Raw genomic sequence first — 17,727 nt, 5'->3', positions numbered from 1 at the left:
AAGAGGTCACTTTCTCACTTGAGGACACAGGTACATCAGATTTCTCTGTGTCACACTGGAAACTGAGTCTTTATCCAGACGTTTAATCTTACTAATCAACAGAATCTATTCAGGATTCACAGATAGCTGAATCATCAGCTGCTAATTCAAACATCCCTGCTCTTCCCTCATCTATTCTGCAAAAAGTTTCCTTAGGTCTTGTCTTAGATTAAAAAAAAAAAAAAAAAATCCTTTCAGAGTTTTTTTTTATTTAAATAATGATGCATAGCAATTGCTAAAGAATAAACTCATCCCATCACACACACTTCCATCCAAAATACACTTGTATATACTATTTTGAATCGTTAGTTCATTCACAAAGGTCAAAAGTTTAATTTCCAAAGTTTTCTGAAAGAGGAAATCACATGTTGGTGGCAAATGGCTCCGTCATCTCCCAGCTGTAACTTCCCTTTGCTCTGTGCAACCCACTGCTTGCACTTCAGAGTGAAATGCTCATGATTAGTTTATTTCTGTGGAAATCCACAAGTTTTTAAATGAATCTAAAAAGCTCATTTTCCCCACATATCTACAGCATCAAACTTTGAAACACTCCATAAATAGTGGAGATGCCTACTTAAAACTGATTTAGCTTGAATTAGTATGGAAAAAAACCACTCTATACAAGATTTTAAAGAAAAAAATAACATTGTACAATTACAATTTGGCAGAAAAAATTGACTATGCAACTTCCTCAAAGTTTGCACTTAATAATTGCGATATATTTCACAAGAGGAAATTCATGGGAGCGGTTTCTCTGAATTTCTGAACAGAAGATATCTTTATAGTTACATATACTTCTCTGCTCATTAAATCTTTGGGTGATGAATAAAAAGTTTAATTTTCAGCATTGTTATCATACTTATCAGATCGGTATTTGATAAACATTGACTTTATTAAGACAGCAATATGACTAGCAGAGCAGATAGTCTGTATGTTTTTTGCATTTCAGTAGTTACTACAAGTGTTACATTACTTTTCACAAAACTGTTGAAACTGGCCAAGGAGCCACTTTAAATCACTTCCATGCAATGTGTCCAAAACAAACAGATTAATTTCTATTAACCTGACAATGAGGAATGATTTCAAATTCAAGTGCCAGTAAGTGTACTGAAGCTTTAATTTAAAGCAAAAGTTAATGCAAAATAATGATTTCAAAACACTGAAATCAAAACATGAATAGGTTTACACTTATTAGGGTATAATCTGACTCTATTCAAGGACAGTCCAAAAAAGACATCTCTCTACTTCCCTGTTTTATTTAAACTACACATTATTACCATAACAAGTATACAAAAAATAAAGAATCCTCATTAGCCTCCAAGAAACAGTTACAAGGTTTATGGTAGTTCTGAACAGTAAATATGCCTGCTGGAGGAAGCGTGCTCATATACACAGCTCCAAGGAATCTACTTTTGCCTAAGCAGAAATCTTCTTTCCTCAAGTATTTTATGTGCATTGGAAGAACACAGCACGGGTAAACGAACAATTACAGCAGTAGAGGATATTCTAGGAATTGGTGTGAACCAACACATTAAAGAAACAGCGAAAGCAGAACTTGTAGAGACTATAAACACTAAGAGACAAGATGAACTTTAAATTGAACTCCATATCACACATTTGTACAATTTCACTATCAGCACGCTATCACTGAAAACATGAGAGATTCAACAGGAAAGGGCAAAGGAATTTTGTAAGAAGCAGCATCTGAATTTCACTATCACTAAATAGGAAACATCATTGAAAGTTGCCTGTTCAAGATCAAAATTTAGGTTTGGGCACAGAGATATATTGACAGTAAAGCCAGGGAGATTGGTTTGTGATATACTGAGGAGTGAAAAGCATTTCTAAAATTAAAGCAGTAAGGAATTTCTGGAACAGTGAAAAACACACCAGTGGATTCTGTAAAAAACCAAGAATATGCAAGATCCAAGAAAGTGTGCAACAAATCTGGCATGAGGGCACACGGCAAGTCTGAGGTGCTGACCACAGCTGGCCAGGAACAGGCTGCACCAAGGATAGCTTCAAACAAAATAAAATGATTTCTTAAAAAAAATAAAGAAAAAAAAAAAGCATGATTGCTTAGAGTGAACTACTTGTCCTTGAGAAATTGCTCTTTACTGGCAAGGGGTTTGCATTCCAGGACTTTGTACAGGTTATGAAGGTAGTGGTCAACAGAATAAAGTACAGAAAAATACCAGAAGTAAGATATTTTAAAGTGGTATTAAAACATTAGCTTTATCATCACCAGAGTCATGATATTTGGCCTAGAGAAGAAACTTAAAACCAAATTCTTTACATTTTGAGAAGCGAAACAGCTAGTTCCCTAATAGACATCCTAGCTGTGCATCCTACTATTCCACTAGCCATGACACTGTATTTATGCTACCTTATGAATTACCTTTTTAATCTGTTTGTGCCACTGGTTGTCTAGCTGAGAGGAAACAGATCTTATGCATTTATTTATGACTTTTTAACTACAAATGTTTTGCTAAAGTTAAAAGTCCTTACTACTAGGACAAAAGCACATCATTTACAAACTATGCAATAAGGAGAGTATATACAGCAAAGAGAAAATAAGCTGCAACTCAAAGTACTTTTGTTACTTTAAGCAATAACATTTTTGCTTGTGGCTTCATTCTTGCTCTATATTCCCTTGAATACTGTTTTCAGTCACATTACTGACATTGCCCCCTCCGTGACTTCCACCTAAATAGGAATCCATGCACAAACATATCTTCAGTATAAACCTCTCAAAAGTATCCATATGTGTAAAGGGGGGGAAAAAAAAAAGGCAAGTTTACTACCAGAATAGATTATGAAGTCAGGGACAAATTATCCAGAACAGAGACTATTCTTCAGTAGTTCACTCAGTACTGAATATAGTCACCAGGCAAACGAATGTGAATATAGCTTGTTCTAGCAAAACTTTCCAACACTCTGATGCAGATGGACTTTCCTCCTGCGTGCAGGAGGCAGCAAGGACAGTTTTGACATCAAAGAGTGTAGATCAAATGAAACCTTCACCTCTAGGCTAAAACTAAACAGCTATTTACAGGCATCAATGAACTAAGGTTTCTTGACATTAAAAATAAATAATATTGGCTTTAGGCAAGTTTACATTTTTTTACAATATTCTGCACTTAAGATAGATTTCCTTTAATTGGGTATAGTCTCAATTGTTGTGCAGTTCCAAATACGATGCACATTCCACAAAGCTGGGTTTCAAAGGCTTGCTCTTTATAAAAGAAAACTTAAGCACAGGAGAGTAAAAAAATCTACATCAAGAACAAAGTATTACTGAAATGATTTCCAAGGAATCATCCTCAACTGATTTTCATTGTAGAGTAAATAAGTCTGAACTTCAAAAATAAACCTGTTTACATACAGCTTCAAAATAAGGTGTTTAAAACACTGCTTATTTCCATCTCAAGTGGAAAAAGGGTAAGGATCGAGTCAGAAAAAACAGAATACACAAAACATTACGTGAAGAGGAAACAGACTATTCATTCACCTTTGACTTCACGCTCACTGATTTGCTGCAAGTAAACAAAATTTAATGAAGTGTCTTCCATTTACATTGCTCCCTTTCTCTGAGGAAGGGCATCTGATTTGCAGTCAATTTTTAAAAGAATGCATCAAAAAGGCATAATTACACCCCCATTTTTTTCAATATCATTGATATCACAGCCAATATTTTATGAGATTTAATTAAGAAAAGGTTGTTGATATGCGGTGTTATACAGATCTTTTGTTTTCCCTGATATCTAAAACAGCAGGAATTTGTAATTTTTGTCTTTTCTCAGAAATAGGTGAAAAAAATGCAGAAAAATAGAGAAGATGCTGGTAACTCCCAGCCTCCAGCCATTTGTCAAACAGGCAGAAGAAGCATTTTCGTATTTAACAGCTCCTCATAGGATTTTCCTCACATACCTCAGCCTTTGAATCCATATAAACTTTTAGCAGCCACTTCATCCTGTGAAAAAGGAACTACATAATAAATATTTGATACTGTATGAAGAAAACCTTTTGAAGCCAGTCATATTACCTATATATTTCTGCTTCTTGAATTGAAAGAAAGACTGAAAAACTGCCCCCTACTCTCTGCAAATCATTCACTATTTGTAAGTCCATTTGTGAGTTTGTTCTCTCTCTGCCGTGCTTAAGAATCCTAGACTACTTAGCCAGTCCTGTAGAGAAATTTTTCCACATCTTCATCTTTTTCTAACTTTTTTTCTCTATAGTCTTTCTGAAACAGGGGTGAGAATTGTGCACAATATTCAAGATGAAGGTTGATCAATGACTTGGAGCAGCACAGCAGTTTTGTGCTGCCTTTTTCCCCTCTAATAATTTCTAGCTGAAATCCAGCTGAATGTAGCCCTAGTAATTGCATTCCTTGTCCCCAAGTTTCACAATAAAAAACTTTCGTTTGACACAGACCCTCTGACCGGTTCTCCATAACGTTCCCCATCCTAACGCATGAGGATTCTGGGCTCCTCGCATTCTTCCATACTGAACTACCGAACACAAATTTAAAAAGTTTGTCTCCCACAGCCTTATCTTCTTTGATGCACTTTTTATATCTGCATTGTATGTTGGCCCTACAGAATCTTTGGCGATGCTCCCACTCCTGATAATTTGAGAGAAATAATTACTCTAGTTTTCATATCTTTTGTAAACTCTCTCTCAAATGCTTTCTCTAAAAAACAAACAAACAAACGAACAAAAACACAGACCTTTACTTTTTGGAGGATGTCTTCTTGCATTTAATACCTCCTTTATTTTTAGGTCATGTAAGATTCTTTGGATTTTCTCAAGGCTTTCCTTTTGCTTTGCTTTTATAAGTCATATTGTATGTGCTTTCAGTATGGAAACAGTTGGACAGGCAGATGATTGCACATTTGAGAGTTAAGTCACACACAGCCATTAGCACCGAGTACCTGATAATTACACTTTTTCCACAGACATTGACTGCTGCCCTATATCCTCCATAATTCCAGAAACTCGGACTACACTGAAAATCATATATAATTTGGTCTTAATTTTCCACTACAGTGGGTTCAACAAGCATTTGCCAGTGACAAATAGCACAAGTGATAACTGAAAGAGGCCAGTAATTTCTATCAGGTGTAGTAGCAAGTCTCCGTGACTGTTGTCCCCAAAGGAGACTGCTCGAGCTTTGCCCAGGGTGGCTGTCCTGCACAGCACGCTCTGCTGCTGCGACTCCACCAGAACGGCTGCCAAGAACCTGCCCTTCCCTGCCAGCAAGGATGGCAAAGCAGGAGAGCTCCAGGCTGTCCCTCACACACACTCAAGGTGCTTCCAGGGACACGAGAGGCAAGAACAAACGAAGCATGTGTGTACAGCACCATTTTAAATGGGCATGTAAATCTTCTAGTGAAGCAAGGCTCTAATAACACTCACAAAATACATGCATTACATCTGTATCTTATCAAAGATACATGCAAGCACAACAGTGCTTTTCAGATGGGATTTATTGTTGATGCTAAGAACACTTAGTAATACCAAATGATAACAAAGCCATACTAGGGAGAAAAAATTATAATAATAAAATCAGCCTTCAATTTGTGACACAGCTTTTGAACGGCCCAAGCGTGCCTGAAGTCGGCTGTACATCGTATACCAGCAGCCAGGCAGTTCCATGGGAACTGCCCGTTAATCCGAATCCTGACGGAGAGGAAAACCAGGCTCCCGCAGCCCCGTTAATGCTCCCTGGTGGCCCTGGGTCTCAGCTCCATGACTTGCGATAGCGCAGCCAGTTACGCCACCCCTGCCAACAGCTTCCAAGGCTCCCGCACCCCGCGGCTCCCTGAGGTGCGCTGCACTTCTACATGAAGACACTGATGTGAAGACTCGCTACTCTGATGCAACATCTGAACTTCCCTAGTTGAAAAAAATGAATCATCTTATTAGTTATTTCCATTCAACTTCTCCTTTACTCCTCAAACATTTATCTAGAGCTAGAGATTGCCAGAATAGAGCTGGAGTCTACTCAGCTGGAATAGACCAGGCATCGCAGAAACATGCCATAAAAAAAAAAAAAAAAAAAAAAAACATGGCAAAGGAAAAAATGCCTCACAGGAAAAGGGCAAAACTCCATTATTAAAATTTCTAAAATAGCAGCTTGTCTTGTACCAGAACACTCACACAAACACAACTTTTAGCACAAAACACAGGAGAGTAGTGGAGTTATAGCTAAAAGATCAGCCTTACTTTGCTTTAAGTCCTTTAATACCATAGGCATCACTTAAACAGCAATGTATTTAGAGCCTTTTACTGGCACAGTTTTCCTCAGTAAGTCATACTTTCTATCAACTCATCTTAAATAAGGCAGTCTGGAGCCTCTCACACAATGGTAAACCTGAAGATTCAAAAGAACCTGAGGAAAGTGCCTGTAGTGATGATTAGATTGACTTTGATTCTTGTTAGGCTTTGTGCGTGTGGAGGTTTAAATATCCACTTCATACTGAACTTCAATGGAACTATTAGATACTTTCTACAACTCTTCAAACAAAATGTGGTATTAAACTCAAAAGCATTGCTACTAATAACAAGAATTGCTTAGACTTATACATACAAATGAAGAGAGAAGCTTTTTTTGGTGCCGTTCCTTCGATTTTTAAGAAAGGTGCAATACATGACTGTTAACATCACTAAGAAAAGGGGTGAAAAGGCAGAATTTCTCTAACATACAAATGAATAGCTTGAAAGATCACATGGCATGCCAGTATCTACATTTCTTCCCCCTGGATTTCATGTGAAAGACCTGAAATTAATTCTTTTCATAAAAGAAGATAAAATTTTCAAATACAGCAACTAAAAAGCTCTTAAGTAGCCAAGTTACCCACCAGTCCAACTTGTCACTGTGGAGGTTGAGGAAGTTAAAAGGGTTTCTCCTGCTCTCAAAGGAAATTCTCTGTGAATTTACACGCAAGCAACATTAGTTGCCATCCGATCCCATAAATCCAGTTTTGGATCACTTTCCAAAAGCGATGAAAATAGAATTCAAGAGTTCTTCATCCTAAAATGTTTTCACTTTTTCTATTTTTCCCCTCAATTTAATTACTTTGGAGACACTCTGACACTCTATTATTTAACCAGCTTGCCATCCAGCCATTTCAGGACACAAGTACTGACAAAGATCAGAGAGGGAGGCCACAAGGAAGTTCCTTAGACATAAGACAGCTATACATAAAGCCTCAAAGGACACTCAGTACCGTATATTTTGCATTCTGTGAACAGAAATTCAGGCAAAAAATTACCAGGTACAAACTGCAAAATGCACGTTGACAACGGCCCACTAACAAAAAATGGCCCCTACTATAAAATCCTTATTGTAGAAGTTAACATTGAATGCAAGAAATCAAATTTGTAATAGACTGAGGTTCCCAGATCTGAATTTTGTTGTTGCTAAAATACAAGATTTTTGTCCACTGTTTTGAAAGTTTTAACAAAGTTTTTTTTAAAAAAAAAAAAGTGATAAAAACAAGTATGCACTGGCAAATGAAACTGATAATTGGTAGCAATTTTAAGCCCTAATGTCCCTCATCAAAGAGGGAATCTAGTCTCACAGAGCATTACATCAGTGTTCCCTTCTGTGGGTCATTCACGTTAGACTGCTGTAACCAAACTAAAAGCTCAAAGTGTTTAGGTGAACATGACGCATCACTATTAAAGTACTTTAAAAAAAAAATCCAGTCTTAAAGGTTTGCAGTATGTAACAGACCTATGTAATACTATGACTAAAAATGCAATTGTGTTTACATCAGTGCAAATGAGTAAGCTTTTCTATGGTATTTTAAAAGAATTAAGAATATTGACACAGAGAAAGGCTTCAACAACATACAAGAGAACTATTATATAGTCCTTAATGTAAAACATACATTACTTACATTAATGTTCAGTGTACAAACTTCTTCTGATCAAACAATTTCCAACAAGACAAAATGTTGGAGTCTTTCTCCAACCACAGCCTAGTCTCAGCAAGCAACCTAGACTGATTCCAAGCCATCTTAAGCAAGAAAACCAATAGAATACAAAAGGAAACAGCCACAAAAATTGTCTATATAGCATCAAATGCAGAAAAGCTCCCAGGAGTCAAAGCAAAGAGTCTGGGTGCAGGGTGTGTTCAAATTCTGGATTTTCTACTCTTCCATCATCCCTAATGATTAAGCAAAGAATGAATACAAACGTCCAGTTTTATTCAGTAAAACCCGTTTGAAAGGAACAACTGTTCTGTAACTCCTGGTCAAATACAACTAGATTCTTTTTCCCTTGAGCAGTTTCTTAAAAGGAAAAAAAAAATCTAGTTAGTAATACTACCAATTTTGTCCAGAAAAATGGGATGCAGTGCAACAGGATGGTAGGAGGGAAAGAGGGAAGACAAGAACTTCAGTTAACTAAAGGCTTCCTCTATAATTTCTATAGTTTTTACTACAGCTGTGGGAATGGCTAATGTTTTACAAATACACTTAATTTTATTTGTTCTTCCAAACAAACATGAACTTCTCTTGAAGTAATCATTCTCTCTTCACTCTTGGTTTTTGTTGCACTCACTGGACTGGAACTCTGGAAGTGGGAACAAATACTAAACAAATCTGAAGTTACCCTAATTCCACTGTACAGGAGACAAACAGCCTCCAACCACACAGTATGTTTATTATTTTCTAACTGCTTAGGATGCAGCAATATAGAAATACTGATGTGAAGATGGAGCTCTCAAACTTGGAAACTGCTGTCATGCCAATTTTTTTTTTGTCTATAGACATGTACCTCATAATTGTCAATCCTTTAAATCAAAGCAATAAAAGAAACCCATCCTTAACCAAGTACTTGCACTTTCATTTGTAGCTTGTCCTCAATTTAATACCTAATTAAGCACTGAACCTATTTGTTATTAGTTGAAATGTTACATTTTCCCTAGTCGAAGAATAATTTCAATTTACTGTCATTACACTAAGTCTCTTCCTTGGTAGATTTCCCAAGGAATCAGCTGTCCTAGTTATGAGCTGGAGAACAGGCCACCCTGCATGGATTTCTACAGAGCAGTTTTAATGCCACCTAGAAATCAGGCACAGGTTTTCAATTAAAATTTTGCCATTGCTTCAATATAACTAATACTTTCTCAAAATTGCAGAATAAAAAAGTATCCTATTATAAATTATTTGAAAATAAGAAGTTATAAAATATTATAAACAGATCTTTTTATTTGCCAAAATAATAGGTTCAGAAGTAAGTTCATCCTACTAGCTCAGTTATGGAATAAGCCAGATCTTAGAGCAGTAGCTGTAAAACCCTGCCTCTAAACTCTGCCTCTGTTTGACAGGATATTTTCAGAAGCAACACTACAAAACCCAGTTATTACTCTTTCTTTAAGTTGTTCTGTTTTTACATAATTCTGTGACCAGGAAGTATCAAAATATTTATCTCCCCCTGTGAATTTTAGGTCAAAAAAAATCGCTATTTGCTAACACTAGCCAGTTGCTAATTCTCCTTAGGAAAAAATATTTAATTTTTGCAGAAAGCACTGACAGGTTCGTATGTCTAACTCTGAAAGGACAAAGTTGTATGTAATTTCCTCATATTGAGATAATTCATTTAATTTGGGAAGAAAAATAATTTTATTTGGCTTACTGCAATACATTGAGTTATATCTTTCTTCTCTGAAGAAGAAAATGTTTAAAGCAATTACTCTAAAAGAAATTTGAAAACCCTATCCTTTAATTGCAATGGATGTAAAGATTCATTACATTCTAGAAATGTTTCACAAAGGATTCCGCCAAGGAAACACGCCATTAATTCACCAGCTTCCTAACCCCAAGAGCTGTTACCCATTATACCTAAACCAACTAGAGGAAACCATCAAGCCTACAAGTATTTTTCTCGGAACTACAAGCTCATCATTCTTCAGTTACAAATAAAGTATAAAATCATTATGCTAGAAACATTGAAGGAGTTCAAAATTTCTCTATATGCATTACTCATTTTCATTACAGCTGTTATTTCATTGAGATTACTGTAAATCACCATGTGAAGTGATGGTCTGCATGAACAACTACACAATAGATCAGATAAACTAGATTTACGTTTTATACTTCTATAACATAAAATCCTCGGATAATTTAACTACACATAGATGAAAAATTCTACCAAGAGCACAGATTCACAGAACTGCAGCTCCCCCAACAGCTTGTTATATTGCAGGCAGCACTTATAGAAAATAGCTTTAATAAGGGGCTTGTTATTACTATGGCAACCACAGCAACTGGTTTCCAAAATGAATAATAGCACTGTTAGGTGCTTCATTAATTTTTTTTCCAAGCAAACACTGCCCTTAATCTTTTCCATGGAACAAAGAGTTATTCTGAATGCATGCAGAAAGCAGAAAATAAAGTCCACTATCGTGTTGTAAAGAAAGGGTAAGACCCTTTTCAGGACCTTCTTTAGGAATGAACAGGCAAGTGGGCCTGGTCTGCTCTGTCACACAACAACAGGCTAAGCAGAAGCAGATGAGGGTGATATTAGAAGGTAAGAAATAGCATGTGAATAGAAGATCAGGAAAATAAAATCCAAAGTAAGATTAATAAAACCACTAGGAAAGAATTGCAACAAGTAAGGGCAGTAATGTTCGTTATCAAAATAGTGAATAGGACAATTATTATGGTAGACACAATTTTTTTTTTAAAAAAAAGGTCCATTTCTCTATCTCTCTACCCAAGCCTAAGAACTTCTTGATCTGTTTAGAGAACAAAATATGGAGATCTGTGCTATCATGGAATCATGAATAAGACAGGTTTTTTTGTTTTGTTTTGCTTTTGTTTTCTTTTTTTTTTTTTTTTAAATGAACAGATAGGTAATACAGCTAAATCTGGACCTGTATATGTCATTCTCTTTTGTTTTAACCTCCTTTTAATTATAAAATGTAACATATGGATTCAGAACAGGTAACTGTGGCATAAAGTTATTTATTGTATTATTAAAGCTTTGTACTACCAAGAAAATAATCTTACAAATTAAACAAACAGATTTAAGAAACATTGTTGCAATATCTACATTCAAAAATACAATCTAACTGCTAGTAGTTTTCAAAACATAACATAGTTATGTTTTGGTAACTTTTTAATCTTGAAATATTCCTTAAAGTAACTCAGCATGCCTAGTGAGCTATCTAATATCCTATTCAAAAACACTTTTGACATTCATGTGTTGTGAATGGCAACATGAAACATGTTTGGGGTTTTTTTAATGTTTTTCTTTGACTTTTATACAACTAAGATTTATCATTCTACTAGATGAAGGGAACATACCATTACTGTTGGATTTGTTTCTTATTAAATTATTTTTTGTTTTTCATAGCTAAATTATAGTAAAAGACAGACATAAATGAAATAGTCAAGATTTATAAATAGATGTCTGGATGCACAACCAAGCTACAAAATTCATGCAGTTATTTAATTCACAAGACATAGCTCTAGAGAACTTCCCCTACTAAAAAAAAAAAAAAAAAAAAAATGCAAATCAGCACTATTTTCCATTTAACAAACATAGTGATCCTTCCTTTTTATGACATCCCTCGATATCTTCTGCTATGTAAGAGGAAAGTTGTTAGTAAACTCCACAGCTGTAAAGAATACAGAAAATCAAAATTAGGCAGAGAATTTCCCATGGAATCTTCTTAACAAGCTGAAATTACCCTCTTGGATCACCACCTCCCTATGAATTCAAAGCTAGGCTTATGAAAGTGAAATTAATAAATAAGTAAATAAACCCCATAAATAAAAAGTATAAATAAAAAAAGTAAAAAGTAAATAAATAATAAATCTTAAATTGCAAGAAAATGTAAGAAAAGGGATATTTTAATTATAGAGACAAAGAGGAAAACAACCAACTGTAATTTGCTGAGACAACACAGTCTATTTTCCATTTTGTTTTAATGGCTTTCCTATAAACTATCTACCACTTAGAAAAGAAGTTAAAAATAAAGAGATACAGAAACTGTCTATATAAGTGGCACTATATTCGGCCATGAATTCGGCCATTTACTTAAAGCAAGACTATGAGACCAAAGAAAGCAGTCTTGCAACAATCAAATATATTTTGAGTAGGTTATCATGGTTGGGAGTCCTGAACTATGAGTTAAAATAGCTTTTAGCTTTTCAAGCTAAATCACTATAGCCCCAAAATGGTACCTGTTCAGTAAAGCAGCATTGCCAACACACACAGACGCAATCAAATCAAGGCGCACAGAAAGTAGCAACAGGTAGTCCAAGACACTCAGCTGCCACTCAGCGTAAACACGGGCAAGACAGCAGACTTGGTAAAAGAAGTGGGGGGAAAATGGAGAAGTTTAGGATTTTTTTTGGTTGGTTTTTGTGTTCTGGTTTTGGTTCAGTTTTGGTACAATGACGATAGAGTGCAATAGGACAGGAAAAGGTAAGAAAGTTAAGGACTCTTTCCATAGTAAAGGAAAAGGGATCACTAGTGGTCAAAATGAAATTGTCAGTAAAAAGCAATGACAATCTGACGAGCTCATCAGAATGGGAACATAACGTCTTACTATGTCAACACGTATCATGTAATACAATGATGATTATGATAACTATACAAATATCTTGACAAAAGAGAAATATTTTGAGATTAACTATGTAAAAATACCTTTCAATAATTATTTCAATACATTATCCAATTAAAACAACGAAAAAACATTATTTATAAAGTGATATATCCCTGAAAAGCCACAATCAGAATAAATCAGAATATTGTTTAAATCTACAAGTTCGGAGACCAAACTGTGGAAAACAGGAAGACGAAACACGAATCCTGCAAAAAGCAATCAACATAACAAAGTGTTTAAGGATATTTAACAAATTTCTTTTGAAAGATTTTTAATTAGAAAAAGAAGAAAGATGGTCTAAAGTCTATTGATAAACTACTGACTTTTATTAGTCTTGAGCATTAATAGCACATGCAAGCATGTTTTGCAGATAAACTGACTAGAACAGGAATCAGAGGATACAACTCTGGCTGATAACAGTTTGAAAAGATAGATATGATTAGTGACCTGTCACAAGCAGCAGTGCTAGGACACATTTTGTTCACTATATACTATATATCAAAAAAACTGGAGGAAGAAAAAGCACTAAGGTGATCAATTACAGATGATTCAAAACTGCAGGGGGCAATAAAATGCTAAATGACATGGAAGGACCACGAACGGAGAGAGATAAATGGCTGCGAGTTCAGCGCAGAGAAATTAAAGATAATAAGACTAGGAACAAAATTAATCAAACTCATTTCAATTAATATATTTTGCAAAGTTACTGAAACTTCTCAATAACCTCAGTTTGACAAAAAGTTTTAAAGGACATAACAGAGAGCTCTTATCGATTATGATCCATAAAATAAAGGAATAATTACTGTGTTCACTCAGGTTTAATATAGATCTTAGAACGTGTAAACAAGTGGAATACCTGCTTTTGAAATGGCTTCAATAAGAGATGACCACTGTGGTGTAAAGAAGATATATCTACTAATTTTCCTCCCATCTAGACAGCCATTCAAATTCTTTTACTACAGTATAAGGAAGCAACTAGCTACTGTTATAACATAATCTGAGATTACACCCTTTGACAAAATTCCCATGAAATAAGGCATTAATTCTTCATCAGATTAATCAAAGATTCAGCTATTCTTTATATGTTCTGCAAATCTTCACACTGTCAGCTACTGCAACAATAAATGACTGGCTGGAAGAGGATCACAGTCAGAGGGTCATGGTGCTCTGTATAAAGAGAAGTTTTCATTTCAGCGGTTTTGTTTGAATTAGTAAAAATGCATTACAGTTTGAAAAAAGCTAGAGACAGAACTCCTTACAGTGAATATAGGATACATCAATATTAGTAACTTAAAATTAGTACAATTAACCATTTTCATGTCTGTGTTTATAGCACTATTACTTATAGCGAGGTAGTATTCTAAAAAAAAAAAACTATTTCCTTTTTCAGACAGGAATACATTGTGAAAGAAAAGTCATTTTGAGATTTAAAACAACAGAATATATTAAAAGACATGTTGCAAACACCACTCTAAAACCTAGTATAAGACTACTTAAAGACACACATCCAACAAATTTTATAGAACCAAACTTTCCAAAATTGGAAATAAGACAGGCGTAGAGTCTCCTCTATATGTAAACCTGTTAATAATAATCATAACTTAAAAAAAAAAGACTTAGCTTCCCAATGCTCTTTTGTTGAAGTCTTGTTCCCCACTTTAGAGCAACCTTGCAAAAAATCCTGGAAAACAACCAAGCAAGAGCCCCTCTCTGGTCAGTAACGCCAGGAGAGCCACGGCCTGCAACGCTGCTGCACAGCTACACGGAAGTCACTGCACGGCAAGAACAAGCCCGAAGCCGCCAGCGCGTGGCCACGCTCGGCAGCCTCGCGACGCAGGCCCTACAACCTCCTCGGGAGCTCTCCACCAACCAGCCCTGTTTCGCAGTCTCCACAGAGATCCTTCTTCCTGAATCTGCATCCAATGCACTTCAATACGACCTGCTCGACGTGGACTGGCCGCAAATCTCTCTCTAACTAACGCTGCTTCTTGTATCAGGTCTTTTCTACCAGGGCACATTTCCTGCTACAACAAGATTCAACTCGCACAGCAAATTTCTTTTTATAATTTTACGAGATTATCTTCCCATTCTTCGCTTTATACTAATACTTGGAGGTTTATTGGTAGGGTTTTTGAACACTTCTCTCCTGCAGCATGAATCATATCCAGAAGTATCATATCTATTGAAATTGGGAATTTGTTTTCCTTCTTTGCTTGTTTTTTCCATAGAGCTACCTACTCTTTATACCCACACTACATTGCCCTTTCCCATTTACACAAGAGGCAATAACTGCATAGCAATAGACAAATACAAAGTGCTAACAGGAAATAAGACATATTATTTGCATCTACTTAGCATGCAAACAACAAGATGCCTGCAGGACAGAGTCGAAAAGTGGATTAGGAAGACTTAGGGGAGGAATCAAAACAACTACAAAAGCAATTAGAAATTACAAGAGTGAGTTTATTAGTTCAACTGTACAAAATATATATTAAAAAAATCAGTCACAGGCACTTTTGAGCCACAGACATAGGCACTTTATTAACAGGCAAGAAATAAGTAAACAAATTAATTTCTTTTATTTCTAACAGTTACATTCAGATGAGCACAGAAAAGGATGTATCAATCACTGACAGTCCTAGGCTTTCTTCTTCCTTTTCTAGCTCATGTTCTTTCTTTTTTCACACCTCAAAGTGTGTCCCATGCTCATAACCATTTGTGTGCATAAGCATCTACTAGATAAAACTATACACAGAAACTTGAATGGTGCTGTTACTGCACACTTACCTAATAACTACCAGAGGGTTCAAATCCTAACCACAATCTATTTTTGTATATTATTTCATTCACTGTGTAATTAGTGGGCGTAATGGAATCCACTTTTTTCTACAGCATCACAATATCCAACCTGCGGACCAAAGTCAGACCCAAAAATCTGTTTTTGCCATTGAAGTCTGCTAACGATCTGCACCTCTCAGTTTATGTGCATAGTCCATCTCTTTGAAAACTCCTAAGCTTCCTGATGAAAGAGAACATACTCTTTCAGCCTTTCTAGCTGACATAAAAAATGAAACTGCATTTTACAACATATTGTCTGGCAATTATTCAAGTGTGACTGGAAGGATTTCAAGGTCAGTTGTACTACTCTGTGTTCTTAGTCTACGATGATTTTTCCCGATTTGAGAAAAGCTTCGAGTTAAAAATATGCATGTCATTCTTTCAGTTTCACAGCTTATTATTTTTTATATTGCTCTGGAAGGACCTGTCGCATAGTCTCTTTCTATAATATGGAAATGTATCTCAAGAAAACAAAGTGAACAGAAATGCTCTGATGCTGGTACTTCTATGACTTGACAAGCACAGCCAACATGACTATATAAGATCCAGAAATGATCAGAAATTTTTGCTTCAAGCTGACTGCCCGCTGATTCTGACCATTGTGACAAACAGAACCCAACCATCCATGGAGGCACCACAAAACAGAGACGCCCCCACACACCAGAGCACAAGACACATACGCACACAAAAAGGAACAGCTGCCTGTTACCTTCCTACTCACTACATATCTTGTCTTGGAGCCTGGTATCTAGCTACACCTTAACTCATTTTCAGCATTTTCCAGAACAAAAAATTATTATTTCCCAGACTGTTAATATTATTTAAAATGAAAAGCCCTTTATAAAAGATCACAAAGGAGCTGTATATATGGTCATATGCATATATACATATGTATGTAACTATGTGCATATGAATGTCTGTGTGTGCAAATATGCCCATAAACATACATTCACACTTGTATCTCACCTTCACACACATCAATATCTTGCCCATGCATAACCATCAAGCATAGCTTTATGATGATCTGATCATAGAGCATTTGTGGGCCAAAAATAGTTCATTTTAAACTAAGAAAGATCATATAAAATATGCCAAGGATATATCATTATATCCTTGCTAGGAAATGCTTTTAGAAATATCCTAGCTAAGGCCAAAAGTCAAAGCACATGCATCAAAAATTTAAAAATAGACTTAAAATTATTATTCACAGAAGGCCTCAAATCCTGCCCTAATTTAAGATTAGATAGCAAGAGAATCACTGAGTAGTTATAGAAAAGGCATTACTTTGTGGCAAGTACTTCAACAAGAAGTTGGAGTTCTAAGAACAGTGCTATTTTTCCTTTTCTCCATTACAAAACATTATACCTTTTTCTTTAAATTTACTGGGTAGTAAAGTATTTCTATCTAATAAGGTATTAAAAGTCAAATGGACAGGTTTAAACTTATTTTAGCTCTGAATTTTTGTAAGAAAGCTTCTACTATGAGAACACCTTGCTCAAAAAATAATTAAAAAAAACTAGCTTTAATTTTGAATTTTAACATCAGCTGATAACATCTGTCAGATCACAAAGAAAGCAAAAGTGATCTTTGTTTATAATAAAGCCTATATGAAACACGGAGTTTTTAACAACTCATTTTATTCAGAATTCCATTTTATCAGAATGTCCTATAATTCACACTAAATCTGGTGTAGCTATATAGAAGTAGTGTTTCCAAAGAAAACACACACACACACAAAAAAAAAAAAAGTCACCAGTGTCATTGCATTGAAGAAGTTCCATGACAACTACCAGGAAGAAGTGTCAATCACTTCAAGAACTACACACACGCAGGTTTCTACTTCCTTCCACAGGCGTTTCCTGTAGATATCTTTCAGAACGGTGTAACTCGAAGCCATCTTGTTTATTAATTATCTTGACATAAATTCCTACTTTTAAGTGAGCGAATGATTTATCCAAATTCAGTTGCTATTCCTAGGCTCTCCAGATTCACACTTGGGCTGCAAAACCACTTGATGCTGTGATAGCCTCTCAAAAGAAGCAGCTGTAACTTCAGCACTGAGCCCTAAGAGCAGCCAAACAGTGCAGGGCTCATTTTTCATACTCCGGGAGCCATTTTAATCCATAAATTATCAGCTCAATACTTATATTTAGCTTTCAGCAGTTAAAACATATCTACAAAAGGAACAGTCTGCTTTCTGACAATAAAGTTGCTTTCAC

At 35.6% G+C, this 17,727-nt stretch overlaps 1 protein-coding gene across 1 annotated transcript in view; it reads right to left on the bottom strand.

The window, feature by feature from the left end:
* The window catches only part of TBC1D22A (TBC1 domain family member 22A), a 148,001-nt gene that overhangs the window by 125,119 nt on the left and 5,155 nt on the right, over positions 1 to 17,727 (bottom strand). The gene's annotated exons all lie outside the window — the stretch shown is intronic.

The sequence above is a fragment of the Tinamus guttatus genome, unplaced genomic scaffold, assembly GCF_059628265.1.
Source record: "Tinamus guttatus ecotype Peru unplaced genomic scaffold, ASM5962826v1 Tinamus_guttatus_pri_ptg000489l, whole genome shotgun sequence".
NCBI lineage: Eukaryota > Metazoa > Chordata > Aves > Tinamiformes > Tinamidae > Tinamus > Tinamus guttatus.
Note: the sequence above shows the minus strand (reverse complement) of the source record. Positions and strands in the feature narration are given on the sequence as shown.